The 22,829-nt window shown below is 35.3% G+C and overlaps 1 protein-coding gene and 1 long non-coding RNA gene across 7 annotated transcripts in view; one reads left to right on the forward strand and one right to left on the reverse strand.

The window, feature by feature from the left end:
- KLF12 (KLF transcription factor 12) overlaps positions 1 to 22,829 on the reverse strand; it is a 442,889-nt gene that overhangs the window by 406,689 nt on the left and 13,371 nt on the right. The window contains exon 1 of one of the 6 annotated variants that reach the window (XM_047859523.1): positions 11,217 to 11,244. The exons of the other annotated variants lie outside the window; for them this stretch is intronic. The gene's annotated coding sequence lies outside the window, so the exon portion shown is untranslated. Of the gene's footprint in view, positions 1 to 11,216; positions 11,245 to 22,829 lie in introns of those variants that run through there. 6 annotated transcript variants of the gene reach the window in all.
- Positions 725 to 11,252, forward strand: LOC125165988 (uncharacterized). Its single transcript, XR_007152300.1, has 3 exons — positions 725 to 856; positions 4,631 to 4,749; positions 11,168 to 11,252. It is a non-coding gene; the product is annotated as an uncharacterized LOC125165988 (long non-coding RNA).

A 22,829-nucleotide genomic window follows, 5' to 3' on the forward strand; every position in this document is an offset into this window, starting at 1 on the left:
ATCAATTACACAGGGTAAATGGTGCCTTTATGGAAGGGAAATCGCAGGCACTAACATGACCAGATGATCAAAACTAACACCATCAATGGCTCAGGATAATCCTATAAAATGTAAGGCCTGTATCCTACACAACTGTCAAAGACATGAAAAACCGAAGTGACTGAGGAAATATTCCCAACTGGAGGAGCTGAAGACACATGTCCACTGACTGCAGTGAATGTCCTTGGATGGCTTTCTCACCAGAATGGAAAGGCAATGGGGTAGTTGGTGAAATATGAATGACATCTGTGGATTGGATGGCTGTGTTGTATCAGTGTGGACTTCCTGACTTTGGAACTCATTGTATGTATGGTAGTTATGCATGAGTGTTCTTTTTTTGGGCAAAAATACGCTAAAGAATTTAGGAATGATAGGCATCATGTCCAGAGTTTGCTCTCAAATGTCTCATTAAGACACCAATGATAATGGGAGACAGAGGCATATGAGGCAGCAAACATGGTGAAATGCTAACAGCTGTACTGATAATACAACTTACTATAAATTTGAAATTATTTCTAAATAGATAACTTTAAAAATTATTATTTCTAAAAATTCTATTGGAAAATTACTTCTAGGACACTGTATAATTTCACCCCAGATGTTGAAATCAAATTTCACTTAAGATTTTTTTTCCTTTTTTTTTTTTTAATTTTCTAAGATTATTAACTAGGAAGATCCTTTTTGCTGGTCGTTTGAGGGTTTCTTCATGGTGTCAAATTAAAACAACAATTTGATCTGAAAAATCTGCAATTTCAATGACGTTAACCCAGCTGCTAAGAAATATCAACAATGCAGCATGAAAAATGCCCATTCGAAGGTACTCTGAATCTAAAATAGCAGAATGTAGCAGGAGCAGGGATATGCTGGCTATCAGCGGTCACTAACAAGCAGACAACCTCCTAAATAGCCTAAGTACACCCCACAGAGAATTCTGAAGAACAAAGTCCACATTTTTAATTAGAGGTATTTGGTGAAGCTATAATGTGCTATTTGTGTTGACTTTGTAGATCTTTTTGAGGAAAAAACATAAATAACCAAAATTAAGGAAATGTTTCATTTTCCTGTAAAGGATTTGAAATGAAAGAGACAATTTCAAAACCACTATGAATATGTATTGATGAGCCATAATTCAATTCTGCCAAGTTTCAAAAGGCTTGATCTACTATGATACTATCAAATAAAGTATGATTACACAAATAACTCATCATCACAAAATGAGACCTACTTTATCACAGCATCACAGTTTACATAATAGTTTAAGACAAATGATAGAAGTTTTGTTAGAAGTAGATGGAGTTAGCTAAAACATAACATTGCAATAGATCCTAAAAAGTGAATTTAATACAAGAAAAGTCAGAGCAGGGTGCCTGGGTGGCTCAGTCGGTTAAGTGTCTAACTTTGGCTCAGGTCATGACCCAACGGTTCATGGGTTTGAGCCCCTCGTCAGGCTCTGTGCTGACAGTTCAGAGCCTGGAGCCTGCTTCGGATTCTGTGTCTCCCACTCATGTTCTCATTCTCTCTCTCTCTGTTTCAAAAATACATAAACTTTTAAAAGTTTTTTTTTTTTTTTTAAACTCAGAGCCATTTTTTCCAGTGGGTAATTACCCTTCCAAAACTGGGTCACAAAATTTATTTTACCCAGTTATTAAAATGCACGTGCGCACATGCAGGCAGACACACACACACACACACACACACACACACACACACACACACACACACCATTCAAAAACAGAGAAGCATATACAGATAATGAAAAGTCCCAGATGAGGTATGTTGGGGGGGCTTGTGAATCATCACAGTTGAACATATTTTTGTTACATTATTTCAATGATTTGTACATTTTGTTTCCAGAGAGTTTTGAGTACTACATCATTATTCCTCTGTGGACAGGTAGAGATATTCACTGAATGATTAAACTCATGTTCTGTTATCCGACATTTATTCAACCATAACTTTACAGCCTGACATTTCTGCACATTCACATAAATTGAGATTCATAAAGATGAATCTGGTACCAAAATTTCTTGACTTGCATGTCCTCTGAATCACTAAAGATTACATGCTATTCAATACCATATGGTTTCAGTGAATCTATATACCTAAAGTTTTGAGTGATCAGGACCCGACTTTCTTGGTCAAGTCAGATATGGCTTTTACTGTTGTCTCCAGATCACCTATATTTGTCTCAGCTTCCTTATTTCTGTTCATGGCATCACCATTTTCCCCGTCACACAGACTGAAAATATAATATAGCTAGAGATAGCTAATATATAATTTTGGAGTCAATAATATTCTATAAAGAAAACATTTTCCTCATTCAGCATAGAAGTTCATGACCACACACAGTCTTCCTAATTAAATCTACTGACTCCTAAATTCATTAGATTTCAAGAAGCAATAGGCTAGCAACTTAAAAGAGAATCACCAAAACTAACAGACATTGGAAACTGTGAGATGAAATATGGTGAAGAGATGCCCGTACTTTAAACTTGATGAGTAAACATTACTCAAGTAGGTTAGGACCACTTCTGTGCTCTGTATAGGTTCCATAGTGGCACCGTATACTTTTCCTCAATAGCCCTTTACCCATATTATTAATTTAATTAATTTCTGAAATTATTTGTTGGATGTCTGTCTTTTCTACTGGACCATAAGCTGCATAGTTCACAGTGGACTGGGTCAGCATTATATTTGGTACATCACCAGGGCCAAGTGCAGCATAAGGAAATGACTGTTTCAATGCTGGTCAAAGACACCTGTTCTTTTACTAAATAAATACAAGGTTTACTGGATAACTGTATTCATAACTCTCTTAAGAAAGTTGGTAACAATTATGCAGTTCCGATGGTCTAAACATAAGGTCAGGAGATATACTGCCAAAAAAAAAAAAAAAATAGTAACTTACTTAGCCATTTCAGACTTCTTAAAATTCAAGTATTTTCTAGAAATACTACAACTAAATGAATTTTAAATCTCCAAAACAGAATTTAGTTTTGTCCCAAATTATCTCCAACTTTACCGGACTAGTTGTTTAAATTTTTTGAAAAATATCAATCTGATTAATGAAGAGAAAATGGGAAGAAGCAAAAACACTAAAATCACATCATTACCATATTTGAAATAGTCTAATTGGAAGCATCATACGATACAGAGTAGAATAATTTGACATTACTGTAAATGTATTCACAAAGCAAAGAGAAAAAAAGTACTGAGAAAGCCAGCAAGGGGAAGGAAAAGTAGAGAGGAGAGGGAAAAGGTCCTTGACAAAAGACTCATAGATTCCTAGGGCAAACACAGGATGACTTCTTGGCTTCTCTCACCAAGGGCACAAGTGCAGGAGACAGCATTACTTGGCTTCCAACCTGAACATGTTAACAGAAACACAGCTTCTGAAGGAGGACCTTTTCTATAAAAGGATGAAGTGCTTGTTCAAATAATTCAATACTCAAGCACTGAAAATAAAAGGATAAAAACTAATACACACTGTGCCTAATTATCTCCCAAGGAGAGGAGGAAGAAGGCTTTTGTAAAGTGAGAGGGAGAAAACGCCTTTCATATCATGTGTAAGGACAGTGCGTGGGGAGGGGAACTCAAGTCCAGACACTGACGCTCTCAGCATCACCTCTTATTGTAATAAAATTAAGGTAGTTATGAGATAGCAATTTCTTGTCAGCTTTAAAAAGAAATGGTATAATTGAATTTCACACACTTGATTGAGCCCCTACTCTATACAGCTTGTACCACAGTAGCTAAGAATTCAAGGCTATTTATAAAGCATTGTCCCTGTCCTCAAGGCACTCATAGTCAATTATATTTCATAATCACATTTGCTGCTTACTAGCTATTAAAGGCTTCATCTATGCTTTACCTGTATATAGGAAATGCTTGCAGAGTCTTAAACAAGTAGCTATCTAAACTGATATTTGAGACTGTTTTGATAATACAGGTATTTCAACAACTATATCAATTTTTTAATTGGACATCTTAGACATTAAAATTGCATTTAAATATTTAACATAAATTTTCATTTAATTATCTGAAAAGTTCACTTATTAATTTAAATATTGGTGATGTCTTGATTAATACACTTCACTAGAAGAGGAAATGAAAAGTTTTCTAACATAATAAAAGTGAGACTAATTTAGGGCACTTTATAATTAAACTCCCATTTCTTTTACTCAACACTACATTTCAAGACATAAATTGTCTTTTTCAACATTTGAAAATTTTTTTCAACATTTTTTCCAAACGTTCGCATTATTGATAAGCAATGACATTTTCTGGAGTTAAAATAAATGCATACTTACAAAACTGCTCACATAAATTATGAATTTTTCACTGGCTTATGAAGACCATAAATTAAGTCACATTCGACAAAATAAAACTGTCTAGAAAACAGATAATTTTATTATGCTAAGCAAATGATTATTAGACATCTTCTCTAACACAAGTATTGTCAGGCATTTTTCTCTATCTATAAAGACAATACGGTGTTGTAGCAACTCAAACTATCTCTCCTGACCATATAACAGAGCCAAGCCAAACAATTCAAGAAAGACTTTCTTATTCTTTTTCTGTATTATGACAGTACACCCTCGCCAAGGGAGTTAGTTCCAATTCAAAACAACTCGAACGAAAAGAGGCTAAAGATGGCTACATGGGACACATGTGTATTCAGGATTCCATTTCCAAGAGCAAATATTCCAGGTAAGAGTCTCTATGCAATTTTTCTCTACACTTTCCAATCAATTTGTAATTACAGTACCACTATGTTAAAGAAATATGTTGGATTTCAAGATAATAATCCCTATTGAGATAAAAATAAAAAAAGGAATGTTCATTCATCACTTTTTAGATCATTTCATGTTCTACCTATTTAACTCTGAGGTCTCTAGGTATGTATACCAATTTAAAGAATTAAAAAAAAAAAAAAAGCTTAGAGAAATAAACCACTTATCAGACACTAGAAATCAAGGAAAGCCCAGTAAAGCCATTAAAACTTGCCCTGTACCTGAAAAATGATGCATCCACTTGGTCAGAACATGAGTTGCTGAGGAGCAAAGAGAAGACATTAAAGTGGAAATGCCCACATATAGGCCTTGAGATTCCAGTCAGCAAACAGTCGAGACAAATACATTTTATACAAGTTTCAAGAGAAAAAGCAATTGTTCTCACAAAAATATTTAGTTATGAGATATGTTAGATCATTTGTCTTGATAAAACAAAGTTTAGGCTTATCCACTCTACATATAGTCCTTTACTTTCCATTCGATAAAAATGCTCAATCTTCCATGTGCTATTTTGTTCCTCCCCACCCCGCCTTTTTTTTTTTTTTTTAACACTTTACTTCTTATAGCATCAGCCATCTCAGAAACTAAATGCATCCACATGTCTGTGATGGCACAGACACTTCATACTCATCCAGTAATGATCCTACCAAAAGGCTCTTTCCACATTCTTCTGAAGTATGTCCCCCCATCTCTTTGAGTACATGCACTGTGCTCTAGAACAGTAGCAATAACTTAACCTATGTCTACATCACCCCGGTTTCCTGAGAATCTCTGTAGATCAACTTTTTCAAAACTATTAGGGTATCAGATGGCTGCTGAATTCCTACTGACTGCTCTACAACTGTGAAAAACTCTAAATGTTCACTTACATATGATCTTTCTTCTAGAAGCCAAGGAGAACTCTTTATGAACAACAGACTAAGGTTAACACCTTTACATCAAATTTTACATTGAGTTCACACATTGTTTTCAAATATATGTGGCAATTTTATCTAAACTACTCATATACTGTGTGATGAAACACAGAAAGTATCAGTTTTAACTAAAAATGAGTAACTAGGGGCACCTGGGTGGTTCAGTCATTGAGCATCCGACTCTCGATTTCGGCTCAGGTCATGATTGCAGGGTCTTGAGATGGAGCCTGCTTGAGATTCATTCATTCATGCATTCATATTCTCTCTCTCTCTCTCTCTCTCTCTCTCTCTCTCTCTCTTTCTCTCTCTCTCCCCCATCTGTCCCTCCATGCTCACACACTCTCTCCAGAAAGAAAGAAAGAAAGAAAGAAAGAAAGAAAGAAAGAAAGAAAGAAAGAAAGAAAGAAAAAGAATAACTAAATTTAAACTCTAACCATACTCAAACAACCAATTAGGAAATGCAACAGAAAACAGAAGTACTAAACTTGAATATTTTTTAAATGGTAAGACATAAACTAATTTTCAAGGATATAAAATACACAAATCATGAAATGAAGAACTACTTTTAACCACCAAATGGAAATTTTTTAAATACATGTTTACATTTATGCTAACAAATCTGAAAACAACTACAACATTATTTTAGAGGTAACCATGAATATCAATCAATATTGATTTAAAAGAAGTAGGAAATCTGAATGGATCAATGCTACAGAACAGATTATGTGGGATGCAGTGGGGGGAATAAACCTAAATAATTACCTATTTTAAAAAGATACAGACATCAAGTTTCCCAATATTCAAAGAACAGATGATAGATGTCAAAATTACTTTTAACAGATCATTCTGATGCTCTGACTACTCTAGAACACAGAAAAACATGTGAAGCTTACTAATTTACTACTAAAAAGCCACATACTATGATCCAAAGCACTAACATGTCAAAAAGGAATATTATAAGATGCCCAACATTTGATAAAATTTGAAATCTATTCTTGATTATAATTCTTAGTGAAAACAGAAAAGGGTACTTCCTTAACATAATAAAAATGTCAATCCAAACAATGGGGATTTCCTACAAAAACATGCCAACAATGACTAGTTAAAAAATATAAAAGGTCGAGGGGTACATTCACAATAGCAACTACAAATATAAAATACCTATAGAACTCAAATCTGTGTTTTACTGAAAAACAACATAAAACAAAGTTTGAGTAAACTATAAATACATACCATATTTCTAGTAAAATAAAATAATTATAAAAGTCCTATGGAATTAGAGTGCCTGGGTGGCTCAATGGGTTGAACACCAGTTCTTGATTTCGGCTCAGGTCATATTCTCATGGTCTGTGAGATGGAACCCCGATTCAGGCTCTACATGGACAATGTTCAGCCTGTTTGGGATTCTCCTTGTCCCTGTCTCTCTCTTCTCCTCCCTAGCTCATGCTCGCTCGCTCTCTCCCTCCCTCTCTCTCAAAATAAATAAACTTAAAAAAAAAAAAAAAAAAGACAGGGAAACCTGGGTGACTCAGTCAGTTAAGTGACTTCAGCTCAGGTCATGGATTTGAGCCCTACAATGGGCTCTGCTCTAACAGTGCAGAGCCTGCTTCAGATCCTCTGTCTCCCTCTTTCTCTCTGCCCCTCCCCTGCTCACATGCTCTAAAATAAAATAAACATTAAAAAAAAAAGTGATATGGAATAAAGTGGCCACAGTAGCCAAGACATTTGGCGGCAGGGGGGGGAGGGAAGACTTTAATCCACATTAAAATGTCTAAAATATAGTAATTAAAATAATGTGGGACCAAGGAATAACGATAAGCTTCAACCAATGGTTATAAGATATTCAAAGTTTTCAAAAGAAATTGGAAATCTAAATTTTTAAAGTGAAGTCTCTCAAGTTTCTCTGTTGGCTTAAATCTATGAAAGCATTGTATATTTCCAAAGAAAGCATTTCTGTGGGTTCAATCAGCCACAGTGGACCTCAGCCCTATACACACCCAGCACTTCCTGCCTCACCCTGAGCTCAAGCTGCTTCCTGTGCCTGGACAGCCCTTTCCTCTCCCTCCACCCATTCAAAAGCAACCCACCCATCAAGGTGTGGCTCATAGGCCATCCCTCCACAGAGCATTCTTAGGAGTTACCATGACTTTCCCTCTATGGCCAGGACTACAGTTCTTATCACAGCGTAACTCTAGAGGTCATCCAATGTGCTTGGTCTCTTCCTCTAGACTGGGGAATGGGAACAAATAATAACTCGTGTTACAACCTAATGGCCTAGTCTACGCCAAGGAGATGGACTGCAGTTTCTGTAATCCACTCAACAAATGCAAAAATTCTAATTGTTTTGCCAGACTTCACCAACGATATCACAGTTGGTCTGAATGAAACTGAAATGACTTGAGATCTTTCTCTGAAAGGAGGTCAGTGGGATGAGAGATGCAGCTAAAGCAAGCAGTTGGAGGGTAAGGAATCGGTGGCTCGTAACCTAGAAACAAGATACAAGTACCACGTGGAACACAAGAGACCGACTGCTAAGCATCCTAATTTTGTATCTCAGATTGACTTCCAGAATACAATTTGTATTCAAAATTACCTTTTGCCTCAGCAAATTTTATTGATCCACTTGAACTGTATGTACCCAGTGGGTAAAAAAAAAAGAACAGATGAGAACTGTGCTATAGCCTGAAAGAAAGTCTGACCCGTAAGACATCTTTTGAAAACATCCTTAATATTCCTTTCATTTTAAGCTCAAAGTAAAGTTTTTTATAACACCTAATTTGTAACTGCTTTGTAGAAACTAAAAATAAGTCATCTCTGAGATACCTATAGTAGCTTACCTTAAGAGAACTGAAAATAATCCTAAAATAATTTGTTGGCAATTTCTGAAGCTACAGCACTTTGGGAAGTTTCAGGAGCTATGAATGAAAAAAAGAAGGAAAAAAAAGCCTAAAAAACAAAGTTCCCTCATAAGACGAGCGAAAATGTCCAATTACATCCTAAAGAACATAATGTCGTTAAAGCATCTTTCAAAATACAATACCTCTCGCATAGGAAAACATCTGTGCTAATGAAAAAGAAATGGGCTTTTAAAAATGTTATTAGTTACTAAACTAGAAATGTAGCCTTTGAAAGTGGTGTTATTAGAGAAACATTAACATGTCATGCTTCCTCTTCTTTTGAATCTTTGAAATATGCTTTTTAAGTTCCATTTATTAAAGGGGCAAAGATGTTAAAGAAAACTTAAGATGTTAAAGAAAATTTCCTGGCCATTTCTAAGCTTGTTCAATATTTGTTTAAGGTTAGAAAGTCGTAAATTTCAATAGCTAATACCTTGGCTCAGATTTTAAGTTGTTCATATTTATATCTCTTCTTTATAGCAGAAATATTTCACTCTCCTTTACAAAGAAAAAGAAAGCCCTAGTTTAATATATCATAGAACAAGGGTCAGCAGACTGCGGCCTATAGGCCACATAGAGCGCAGGACCTATTTCTGTAAGGCCTGCTCTCCAAGAAAAGTTTTTCAACATACATATTCAACAAATATGTATGTTGTAGAACATACATATTTTTAAAAAGTTGTAATTTATATATGTGTGTTTTGAAAATTTATATATATACACACATATACATATACATGCACAGCCCTGGAGACCCTATGTAGACAGCAGTCTAAAATATTTACTTCAAAAAATAAGTAAAATAAAATATTTACTTCCTGGCCCTTTATACAGAAGTTTACCAACCCTTTCCCCTGCCCCATCACAGAGTAAGCAGCTCTTTATACCCGTGGCCTCATGTGTAGGCTACTGATTTCATACTGAGCCAGAAGAATAAGTGATGGGGCCTGGATGGAGGGTGATTTGTTTTTGTTTTTGTTTTTTTATCTTTTCTATTTACCACCTAGGCATACTACTAGAGTATGAGATAAGGCAGCCTCAAATTGACAATGTGCTTTACTCTAATTGAAGATAATAAGATTTCAGATGGGGTGCTCATGTCACAGGGGGGTTAAAGGAACAGGGCACACCCTTTGATACGCATTTCTCCCTCCAGCCCCTCCGTCCAGGTACACTCTTACTCCTCAAACCCAGATCAAAAGTCTCTTCCTCAAAAATCCTCCAAACTTTCTAAACCAAGGTAGCTGTACCCTTCAATGCTTTCAGAACATCCTATACAAAATTAGAATATTCAATTTATTGTAATATGTAATTATGTTTTTGTTTCCTTTTCAAAAAAGTTTCCATTCCTGGTAGCAAGGACTTGTCTTGCTCAATTCTGGACCCCTCACATTTGGCAGAAAGAATTCCTCACAGTGGGTAGGGATTAGTCCCCTGTGGCTGCCCTAGCAAATTACCATAAACTTGGTAGCTAAAATCAGAAATCACTCTCTCATAGCTCTGGAGGCGAGAATCCCAAAATCAAGGTGAAGGCAAGGCCACACTTTCTCAGAAGACCCTAAGGGAGAATCCATGCCCCTTCCAGCTTTTCTGGTGGCTGCTGGCATTCCTTGGTGTTCCTAGGCTTGTGACCACACTACTCCAAACTCTGCCTCAGTCTTCATACTGACTTCTCTTCTGACCCTCACAAGGATACTTGTCATTGGATTTAAGGCTCACCCAGGTAATCCAGGATGATCTCATCTCAATGTTCTTAATTGCATCTGCAAAGACCCTTTTTCCAAAAAAGATAACATTCAGATCTTGGTGAGATTGACAGGGACGTATCTCTTCTTAACAACCACCGTTCAATCCACTACCAAGCACATTCAGTAAATACATGCTCATATTGCTTTAGATCCAAATAAAATAAACATATACTAGACAAAACCTATCCCCCCAAAATGGGAAAAGAAAATCTTTATTTCCTCCCCGTTTTTGCCAATGCTCTGTTTGAAAAGCAGACACTGAGGCATAGCCAGAAGCTTGAACAGCATTTTCTTGCTGAGTCCTTAGTATTACTGTACATGGTACCCAACAGCCTATGTTTGGAGACCATTTCTTCACTTCTAGGAAGAAAAGTCCAGGGTTATATATCCTTCCCCACAAACCAATACTCTTGAATACGTGGTAATTCTTCAAGATGCTCTCTGGATGAGGTTTTGATCTCTTTAAATTCTTTACATATGGCCATGAATGTGTAATTTTATTACTGTGGCACAAAGTCAAACTACTAAGAACTCACTCTTACAGTAAACTTAAGACTTAATGCCTTATTTTTCAAGAATTTAGGCTCTGAATCTGTTATAGACTGAATGTCTGTCTGCCCAAAATGTTTATGTTGAAAGTATAACCCCCAAGGCAACAACTGTATTTGTAAATATGGCCTGTGAGGTCATAGATAGGGCTTTAATTACAAGAAGAGATACCAAAGCTCCCTCCCCTCCCTTTCTCTCCGCCCCCGCCCCTTCCCCCCTTCATATAGGAACACAGTGAGAAGGTAGCCACCTGCAAGCCAAGAAGAAAGTCCTCACCAGGAACTAATCCTGATCTTGGATCTCTTCAGAACTGTAAGAAAATAAATTTATGTTGTTTAAACTACCCAATGCCCAAGCAAACTAAGGCAAGATCTAAACACAATCTTAGGCACATTATAAACACTCAATGAAAATTAGTTGATTTCCATGACTGTGAGTGTTCCGAGCACACAGTTTATGATTTTATAGTAAGACTTTTCAGAAAATATTTTAACAATATGGAGATCAAAGATTGCTGTGCTTTTCAAATTAGGGTTAAAAACTAAGACAACAAGGGGTGCCTGGATGGCTCAGTCGGTTAAGCGTCCGACTTCGGTTCTGGTTATGATCTCGTGGTTTGTGGGTTCGAGCCTGGCATTGAGCTCTCTGCTGACAGCAGAGCCTGGAGCCTGCTTCAGATTCTGTGTCTCCCTCTCTCTCCTCCCCTCCCCCACTCACGCTCACGTGCACTCTCTCAAAAATTAAAAATAAACATCAAAAAAGTGTGCTACCTAAAGCATATGTATTTAAAAAAAACTAAGATAACAAGTTCAAAATATCTATAAGCTGTATTAGGACTGAAATAATTTTTCTGCCCAAGGTTTGTTTTGTTTTGTTTTGTTTTGTTTTGTTTTGTTTTGGAGAGAGAGAGAGAGAGAGAGACAGTATAAGCAGGGGAGAGGGGTAGAGGGAGAGAGAGAAAATTTTAAACAGGCTCCATGCTCACTGCCAAGCCCAACATGGGGCTCGATCCTACAGTCCTGGACTCGTGACCTGAGCCAAAATCTAGAGTCGAACATTCAACCGACTGAGCCACCCAGGCACCCCAAGGCTTATATTGTTAACTGAAGAAACCAATGAACTTCTATTAACACAGAAGTCTCTAGAGAATTATGAAATAATGCCAGCAGTACAATATCCATAGGCTCATATTCTTAGAATAAAGCATCCCTAGTATACCTCACCATACCAGGGGACCGAGATAATGAAAACTCACAAAAGAGAAAAAGTAAGAAAAATGGCAGTCACCTTGCTATAAAACGTAGTAAAAAATCTATTTTCCCTACTCTTATCACAGCAAGTTATATCCAGCCAAGGGCATCACATCTTAGAGGGAGTCCTTCACATTGTAGACCTCGGAGATTTGTGTATCTGTTAGCAAAATGTTCTGGATGGCAGTATACTACAACAATTTTTTGTCAATCAGAGTAGTCTTAAGGAAATGATGCATTTTCCTTCTCACACAAAACACTATATGAGCTAACAGTGGCTATAAACATGAAGCATGATTAGTCAAATGGTAAAGCACAGAGCATCCTCCAAATCGATAGGAGTCATGTAGGAAATAAAAGAAAATAAATATCCACTTTGATTAAATTCACAAAAGGAATTATGAAGGAAAAATAGCTAAAAAATCATAACTGAGAAAAAGTATATGGTTGTTATGTTACATGTAACTATTAAAAAGCAGAGAAAATGAGTTTAAAAAAAACCCTAGATACTGAAAAAAAACAACAACACTACTTTATAAGACAAAACAAATTAAAAAGGAAAAGCTAATGACAGAATAAATAGATTGGTAGAGTAAAATCCAATATAGTTAAACTCTTCCTCAAAAAGAAAACAGGAATGGCAATATGAACATCAGTATAGGATAAGTTTCATTTTAAAGGCATTCAATAAAAAGAATAGTAATTTTAAGAAATGTCATGGAGTTATATGTACCAAACAATACACAAATAAACATACAAGCAAAGCTATAAAAAATTTAATGAAGACATGAAACAACAAAACTTTCAAAACAAAACATAAGTAAAAAGCTTCATGACAATGGATTTGGCAAGGAGATCTTGGACATGATACCAACAGTATGGGCAACAAACGAAAAAACAGATAAATAGGACGAAAACAAAATGAACAGCTTTTGTGCCTCAAAGGACACTCTCAACAGAGTGAAGAGGCAACCCACAGAATGGGAGAAAACTATTTACAAATCATGTATCTGATAAGGGGTTAATATCCAGAATATACAAAGAACTTCTAAAAGTCAACAATAAAATCAAAACTAAAAATGGGCAAAGTAAATGAACAGACATGTCTCTAAAGAAAATATACAAATGGCCAATAAGCAAATGAAAGGATGCTCACCATCACTAATTATCAGGGAAATGCAAACCAAAATCACAATGAGACGTCACTTCACACCCATCAGAATGGCTCTTATCAAAAGAAAAAAAAATAATTCCAGAAAATAGCAAGTATTAGCTAGAATGTAGAGAAATCGGAACCCCTGTGCCCTGCTGATGGAAATGCAAAATGGTGCAGGTGCTGCGGCAAACAGTATAGCAATTCCTAAAAAATTAAACACAGAATTACAATATACAGCAATTCCCCTTCTGGTTATGTGTCCAAAAGAATTTAAAGCAGAGACTCAAAAGACATTTGTACACACATGTTCATGTGGTATAAATACAACTTAACATTATACAGCCTTTAAAAAGGACACCTGGACAAACGCTCGCACATAAATAAACTGTGAAGACATTATGCTAACTAAAATAAGCCAGTCACAAAAAGACAACATAGGATTCTACTTATAAGAAGTATCTAAAATAGTCAACTCCTAGAAACAGAAAGTAGCATGGTGGTTGCCTGGGAGGCGGGGGGGGCGGGGGCAGGTAGTGGGAGTAGTGTAATTAGTATATAGTTTCAGTTTTGCCAGATGAGTAAGTTCTGGAGATGCACAGCACAACAATGTGAATATACTTAACACTACTTAATTGTACGCTAAGAATGGGTGAGATGGTAAATTTTATGTTGCTTATATTTTATAATTTAAAATAATAAAAAATAAATTTTAAAAATCCAATGAAGATACAAAAACAAGATCAGAATGTAGAACTTAATACACCACCTTTTGAATTAATCCAATTTAACTGAAAAAAAATGTTATAACTTAAAATAACCTAAAACAAATCAACTCACTTCAACCTGTTAAATTACATTTAACAGGTGAAAAATGGGTTATCACATTCCTCAGTTGAGAAAATACTTTTATTCAAATCTCTATGAAACATTTCTAAAAACAAATCATATAGATACAAAGAAAAATATAGTTATTTTAAAATGAGACTATTTAACAAAGTCTTTGAATATAAATCAAAATTTAAATATAAATACAAGACAAAGACCTAAAAATAGTTAATACTCAGAAATTTTAAAACATAGTCCTAGAAATCCTTGATTCAAAGAAGAAATCAATTATAAATTATAAGTTAAATTATAATAAAATTACAACAAAAATCACAAAAATTAGGAATAATGAATAATTGTTTGGAATTATTCCAAATAAATATTTGGAAGAATAATTCTTCCAAAAAAAAAAAAAAAAAGCATAGAATATAGCAAAGGATGTTTAGTCAGAACAGTATTTCTAACTTGAATGCCTTCATAGTTAAAAGGAGATTTACCTTTTATTTTTTTTAATTTTTAATTTTTTTTTAATTAACGTTTATTTATTTTTGAGACAGAGAGAGACAGAGCATGAACGGGGGAGGGGCAGAGAGAGAGGGAGACACAGAATCGGAAGCAGGCTCCAGGCTCTGAGTTGTCAGCACAGAGCCCGATGCGGGGCTCGAACTCACGGACCGCAAGATCGTGACCTGGCTGAAGTCGGACGCTTAACCGACTGCGCCACCAGGCGCCCCAAGATTTACCTTTTAAAGAACTAAGTTAAGGGGCGCCTGCCTGGGTGGCGCAGTCGGTTGAGCGTCCGACTTCAGCCAGGTCACGATCTCGCGGTCCGGGAGTTGGAGCCCCACGTCAGGCTCTGGGCTGATGGTTCAGAGCCTGGAGCCTGTTTCCGATTCTGTGTCTCCCTCTCTCTCTGCCCCTCCCCTGTTCATGCTCTGTCTCTCTCTGTCCCAAAAATAAATAAACGTTGAAAAAAAAATTAAAAAATAAAGAACTAAGTTAAAAAAAAAAAGGACAAATAATTAAGAAAATATGAGCTAAAAGTCATGAGAGAAAATAAAAGCAGTAGAAATGAAGCAAAATTCAAAAGTTTTTTTTTAAGCATAATAAAATAGCAAAGAAACTTATGGAACATTTTTATAAAAACAGTTAAAAAAAAGACCATATTAGGAGTTTAAATAGTTACAGAAGCTTTACGATAGAAATGTAATTACATAGTAGGTAATAGTAAATGCTATCCTAAGGCAACAAATTTGAAAGCTTATGAAGCAAATGAGTAGAGAGGGACATGAACATCATGGATATGGAAAACAAAGTGGTGGTTGCCAGGGTCTGGGTGTGGACGGCATGGATAAAAATGGTCAAAAGGTACAAACTTGCAGTTATAAGACAAGTAAGTTCTGGGCATACAATGTACAGCATGGTGACTACAGTTATCAATAATGTATTGTATTTGAAAGTTACTGACAGTAAATCGTAAAAGTTTCATCACAAGAAAGAGAAACAATTGTAGCTGTGTCGTGATAGATGTTAACTTGTGCTAATCATTTAGCAATATATGCATACAGCAAATCATATGTTGTATACCTAAAACTACTAAACTGTTATGTCAGTTATATCTCAATCAATCAATTAAAAAAAAAAAACAAAAAAACACATGAGCAATTTCTCACCCAAAACTTAATCCAAAAAAGAAGATGACAACTGTAATGGACAAGTAACCAGAAGAAATTAGAAAAAAAAAAAAAATATATATATATATATATATATGCCACTCAAAAAAAAAAAAAAAAGTAAAAACCATGACCTAATGGTTCGCACCTAATACTAGCCTATAAGGAACAGTTTTAAATGTAGCTCATGGAAAGACATGAATATTTTCTCAATTTATGTATCCACCAACATATTTATTTATTTTTTAAGTAAAAAGAGGGAGGGAGAGAGAGAGAATCCCAAGCAGGCTCTGCACTGTCAGCACAGAGCCCGACGCAGGCCTCAAACCCACAAACCATGAGATCATGACCTGGGCTATAACCAAGAGTCAGACACTTAACCAACTAAGCCACTCAGGTGACCCTCCACCAAAATATCTGTATAAAAATATGATTCAATAGCAAAGAAAATACTATAGACCAATCCCACTTGTGAATACAGATGTGTATATTCTAAGTATCATTCTAATTTATCAAACAGAATCAAGAAAATTTATACAAAAATAAATTATGAAAAATCAGGGTTTGATCCCCTAATGCAAAGATAGTTCAATGTTAATAAACCCTCTAATGAAATGCTTTATAACAAGGGCACCTGGGTGTCTCAGTTGGTTGAGCGTCTGACTTAGACTCAGATCATGATCTCCTGGTTTGTGACTACGAGCCCCACATCAGGTTCACTGCTGTCAGCCTGTCAGCACAGAGCCGGCTTCAGATTCTCTGTCCCCCTCTCTCTGCCTCTCCCCCACTTGCACTCGCCCCAAAAATAAATAAATAAATAAATTTTTAAAATGCTTTATAAAAGTCAACTAAATGAGAAAGATGATTTATCAGATGAGTTTTAAAAATACCTATATAAAATTCAACAAGCATTCCAAAAAAAAAAAAGGAAATAAATCAAGCACATTTAAGGTAAACTGGAGAAGGAAAATACTAAGGATAAATATCCTATAAAATCATGCTTCTGAGGCCAAAGACTTTTAAAGTCACAAGGCAACCAGGTGATAGGTTCCAGTGGGTAACAAGCCCCTTTCACAGAGAAACAGGCTATTGCCTTTGGCCATAATAATGGGAAAAAAAAAAAAAAAATGAACAGTCCTAAAAGCAAGTAAGAAACAGAAAGTAGAATGGTGGCTGTCAGGGACTCAGGAGAGTGGGAAATAGAGTTGCTTTTAACGGGTATACAGTTTCAGTTTGGCAAGATGAAAAAGTTGAGATCTTTCACACAATGTGAACAGAATTGACATTATTAAGCTGTAGGTTTAAAAACAGTTAAGATGGTATTTTTGTTGTTTTTTATTGCAATAAAAATTTTTTCTTCTAATTTTTAAACGTATATATAAGCGACTAAAATTTTATCAAATTCCTAAAAGCTCAGTATGGGCTAGCACAGTCAATCAGTATTCCAGAAAGCCCCTGATGCAAGGACAGACGCTCCACAGTCATCACCCTGCTCTTTTTGCAAGTCTCCTCCAGGTACTAAGACAAAAGAATGTAACAACAGACCTAAGAAAGCCCTGCCTTGAAAGGGGGTACAAAGGGAGACATCCACCACTGGGACACAAGGATAAAAACTGGCCTCATCCCAGACTCTACTATCAACTGAAGCAAAAGCCATCTGCCACAAGAGCCAGGACAGTAAATACTCCTGCTTCTTCCATGAAAAGATGGACTACAGCTAGAGAAGGAGGTGAAGCCACTGGAAGAGAGACTAGACTCTCTGACTATCCCCTTCCCTAAGCTCAAAGAAAAGCAGCCGCTGGATAAGAGCACTCACACACACTTGTCCCTGCACTGAACACTAGGTAAAACTCCTCTGCTCCTGGGATAAGGCAGAAAACTCACTCAGGCCCAGAATTCTAAAATGATTCAAAAATGAAGTCAGACATAATGGTATACAGAAAACACACACAAACATAAGCCTGCCATTGACACAACACAATTTGGCCACCAAAAGAAGGTACAGGCATGCTTTCAAAGTCTCAACTCAGACTGAGGTACACCAGGCTTGCCTAAGGCTGAAGTTGGTGTAAAAGAACTGAGACCCCCCCCTCCCCACCTCCCACCCATCTGCACCTCCACCCAGACTACCTGCTGGGATAGAGAAAAAGGACAAAAGGAGGTTTCCTATGACACTGGAGTTCAGAGCTGACTGAAAGTTGAGGGTATAGCAGGAACACAGAGAAGAAAAATTCTGACATTCCAGGACTCACAGAAGTGTCAAGGTAAAAGCAATGAATTCCTAAAGGAACTTGAACTATCACATCACTAGAGACTTCAAGAGCAAAGACCAAGTAAAAACTCAACACATCTACTGACCAAACAGATTCATCCTCCCCCTGCACAGACACTAGTATCTTGCAGAATATGAGATATGTCCGCTTCTTAGCATAATGATTTACTTCAGTCTCTGCTGTTCTTTTATACATAGTGTCATAGAGTCAACCAAATGTTACAAGACACAAAAACAAAGCAAGTTACACATTGTTAAGATATAAAGCTATCAACATAATCAGATGCCAAGATGGCAGAGATGTTGAAACTATCAAGGAGAGACTTTAAAATAGCTATGATTAAATGTAAAAGAATCTAGAGATAAAGACAAACAGCATGCATACATGAAGAAATTCAGTAAATAGGTGGAAATTTTTAAAAACTGATATGAAAATACTAAAGAAATAGCTTCATCAAAGAATTTGCTTTATCAAAGAATTCTTTCACTGAGTTTACAAAAAACTGACCACAACAGGAAGAATTAGTAAATGTGAAGCTAGACCATAGAAATTATTCAGGGGCGCCTGGGTGGCGCAGTCGGTTAAGCGTCCGACTTCAGCCAGGTCACGATCTCGCGGTCCGTGAGTTCGAGCCCCGCATCAGGCTCTGGGCTGATGGCTCAGAGCCTGGAGCCTGTTTCCGATTCTGTGTCTCCCTCTCTCTCTGCCCCTCCCCCGTTCATGCTCTGTCTCTCTCTGTCCCAAAAATAAATAAACGTTGAAAAAAAAAATTTTTTGAAAAAAAAAAAAAAAAGAAATTATTCAGACTGAAAACTGAATGGGGGGTGGCCGCTACAGAGGATCCAAGACCTGTGGGACAACATGAAGTAGACTACTGTACTTGTCAAAATAGTCCAGAAAGAGAAGAGAGAAAAGGGGGCAGAAAAAATACTCAAAAAGATAACAGAAATAAACCTATCAAAAATCAGAAGGGACAATAAACTACAAATCAAAAAAGCTAAAACAACTCCAAAATAGGATCACAAATGACTACATACTTATGCACATTTGGTTTCAATGAAGACCAGAGTTAAAAAAATATATCCTGGGGCACCCGGGTGGCTCAGTTGGTTAAGTGTCCAACTTCAGCTCAGGTTTGTGAGTTTGAGCCCCGCATTGGGCTCTGTGCTGACAGCTCGGAGCCTGAAGCCTGCTTTGGATTCTGTGTCTCCCTCTCTCTGTTCCTCCCCCACTCACACTCTCTCTCTGTCTCAAAAACAAATAAAGATTAAAAAAAAAATTAAATATATATATATATATATCCTGAAGGCAGCCAGAGAAAAAGAGAAACATTACATATAGAGGAACAAAACCCAGAATGACAAAGGACATCTGTTCAGAAACCATGTAAGCTGGGGGATAATATAGCAACATCTTGAAACTAATGGGGAGAAAACTGTCAAACTAAAATTCAAACCCAGCTAAAATATTTCAGAAACAAAGGCAAGTAGACTCTTTCAGATAAGCAAAACTGTGAAAAGTCACTGTCAGCAGACCTACATTTCAAGAAATATTTTATTTAGGCAAAAGTAATACGATACTAGATAGAAATTTACAACAAAGAAATAAAGAACCTTTGAAATATTTTTTAAAAAATCCATAAATATAAAAAATTCTTTTCTGATTTGTAATCACTATTAAAAGGAATTAAATCTTTAAAGCAAATACCTAAGAAATATATGATTTATTATATGTGCAAGTTAAAATATATTACGAAAATAGCATCAACAGGAGAGAAAAAATGGCAGTATACTGTTGTAATATTCTAACATCATACAGAAAGTGGTATTATATCATTTGACTGCGAGAAATTCATGATGTATATTGCAAACCCGGAAATAACCACTAAAAATATAAAACAAAGAAATATAACTAATAAGCCATTAGTGGAAATAAAATTGACTACTAAAAAATAATCAAGCCCAAAAAAGGCTAGAAATGGAAAAATAAGGGCAAAAAACAGGTGAGACAAATACAAAATGAATAGCAAATTAGTACATAGAAACCCAATCACATAAAAATGTTTAATGTAAACTAACAAATCATTCTAAACAAAAGTTGGAGACAGAGTAGATTAAAAAGTCACACCCAATTACATGTTACATGATATATCGTATAATTGTGTGTGTGTGTGTGTGTGTGTGTATACATACATATAGTACTATTATAACTTATAGAATTATATGTTGTCTATAAAGGAAAAAGAGTAATATTACAGGGGTCAATTCACCAAGAAAACACAATACTAAATATGTACGCACCTAATAACAAAGCTTTCAAAATGCATAAAGCAAAAAGTACTAAAACTGAAAAGAGAATCGAATTAATTCACAATTGTATTTTAAATACTTAAGCCAGAAACCAATTTGACAAATTTCATATATTGAAAATAAATAAATAAATAAATACTTAAGCCCATCTTTCCCAATAACTGACAGAAGAGAGAAAAATATCAGTTGACAAAGACTTGAAGACATTATTAACCAACTTGGCTCAATCATATTTATAAAATATAAACCTGACATCCATAGAATGTTCTATCCAATAATGACAGGAAACATTGTTTTCAAGTGTACATGTAATATTTACCAATACAGACCATATACTGAGTGATAAAACAAATCTCAGCAAACTTTTAAAGAATCAAAATCATACAGACTCTGAAAACCATGGAATTAAACTAGAAACCAACAGCAGAAAGATATCTGTGAGATCACCAAGTATCTGAATATTAAAAAAACACAATTCTAAACAATCCAAAGTCAAAGAAGAAATCACAATGGAAATTAGAAAGTATTTGAACTGAATTAAACTTTAAAAGAGCAGTGCTCAAAGTAAAATTTATAACATCATATCCTTATATAAGAAGAAAGGTCTCAAGCTTCCATCTTAAACTAAAAACAGGGGCGCCTGGGTGGCGCAGCCGGTTAAGCGTCCGACTTCAGCCAGGTCACGATCTCACGGTCCGTGAGTTCGAGCCCCGCGTCAGGCTCTGGGCTGATGGCTCAGAGCCTGGAGCCTGTTTCCGATTCTGTGTCTCCCTCTCTCTGCCCCTCCCCCGTTCATGCTCTCTCTCTGTCCCAAAAATAAATAAACATTGAAAAAAAATAAATAAATAAATAAAAAAAAAAAAAAAAACTAAAAACAGAACAAATTAAACCCATGACAAGCATAAGAAAGGAAATAATAAAGAATTAGAAAAAGTAAAAGTTGGAGAAAAAAATAATGAAACCAAAAGCTGGCCCTTTCAGAACATCAAAAAAATTAATACACCTCTGGCCAGACTGATCAAGACAAAAAGAGAAAAATCACAAGTCACCAACATCAGGTATAACAAGTAGTCAGTGTAGATCCTAAAAACATTAAAAGAATAGGACAATATAAACAACTTTATGCCAATAAATTCTGTAACTCAGATGAAAAAGCCAAATTCCTTCAAAACACGAACTAAGAAGTTTCATTCACAAATGAATACATAATCTGAATAGCTCTGTGCTAAATAAATTGAATTTATAGTTTAAAACCTTCCTACAAAGGAAAGAAAAACAAAACAAAACAAAACAAAAAACCCTCTAAACCCAGATGGAGCCTCTTGTGAATTCTTCCACACATCTAAGGAAGAAATAATTCCACACAAAGTATTCCAAAAAAGAAAAAAGAAAAAAAAATAAAATAAAATAAAAAACCCAGAAGATGATAAAACACTTCCCAAGTTATTTTAGGAGGTGAGGAATAACCCTGAAAGCAAAATCAGATAGAGACACTAAAAAGAATAAATAGTACTGACCACCATGTCCCATGAACTTATATATTTTTTATTTCTTAACAAAATATAAGAAAATCAAATACAACTACATATAATTAGATGACACATCAAGAACAAGTAAGACTTATACAAGGAATGAAAGGCTGACACAACATTTAAAATCAAGCAACACACACACAAATCAAACACAATTAACTCACTAAATTAACAGACTAAAACAGAAAATTATATATCATCTCAATAAATACAAAATAGCCAAAAGCCTATAAAACTACTTATAACTAAATTCAAGTAAACAGGAAACCACTATTACAAATAAAATACTAAAATCTTTTTGAAACATAAAAAATGATATAAACAGAAGGACATCCATGTTCTTGAATTGGGATGATACTCTGCACTAAAAGTATTAAAATGTTATAGAAACCAATTTGACAATAAATATATATTGAAAAAAATAAAAATAAAAGTATTCTTAATAAAAAATAAATAAATAAATAAATAAAAATAAATAAATAAAATGTTAATTGTTCCCAGAGTATATATAACTTAATGCAATTCTAATTAGATTCACAACAGAGTTTTTGTGTATCTTTTGCTCAGGGAAGTTGGAACAATGGATGAAATATTCCTCAGATTTGCACTTTACTATTTTAAAAGGAAAAAAATCTGGTATTATAGGATATATTAGAACATAAGACAATACAATTAGGGAATTTGTATTTACTTGTAAAAGGACACATTACTTTAAAAATGGTGCTGATACCAGTTATGTGTCTGAAAGTAAATAAAAGTGGATCCCTCTCCTATAGCACATATAACTACAAATTCCAAATTTACCAAAGATAAGATCAAAGTGGAAAGAAAAATACAATCTAAGTGTAGGTTACACATCTGTTTTACCAAT

The sequence above is a fragment of the Prionailurus viverrinus genome, chromosome A1 (genome assembly GCF_022837055.1).
Source record: "Prionailurus viverrinus isolate Anna chromosome A1, UM_Priviv_1.0, whole genome shotgun sequence".
In the NCBI taxonomy this organism is placed as follows: domain Eukaryota; kingdom Metazoa; phylum Chordata; class Mammalia; order Carnivora; family Felidae; genus Prionailurus; species Prionailurus viverrinus.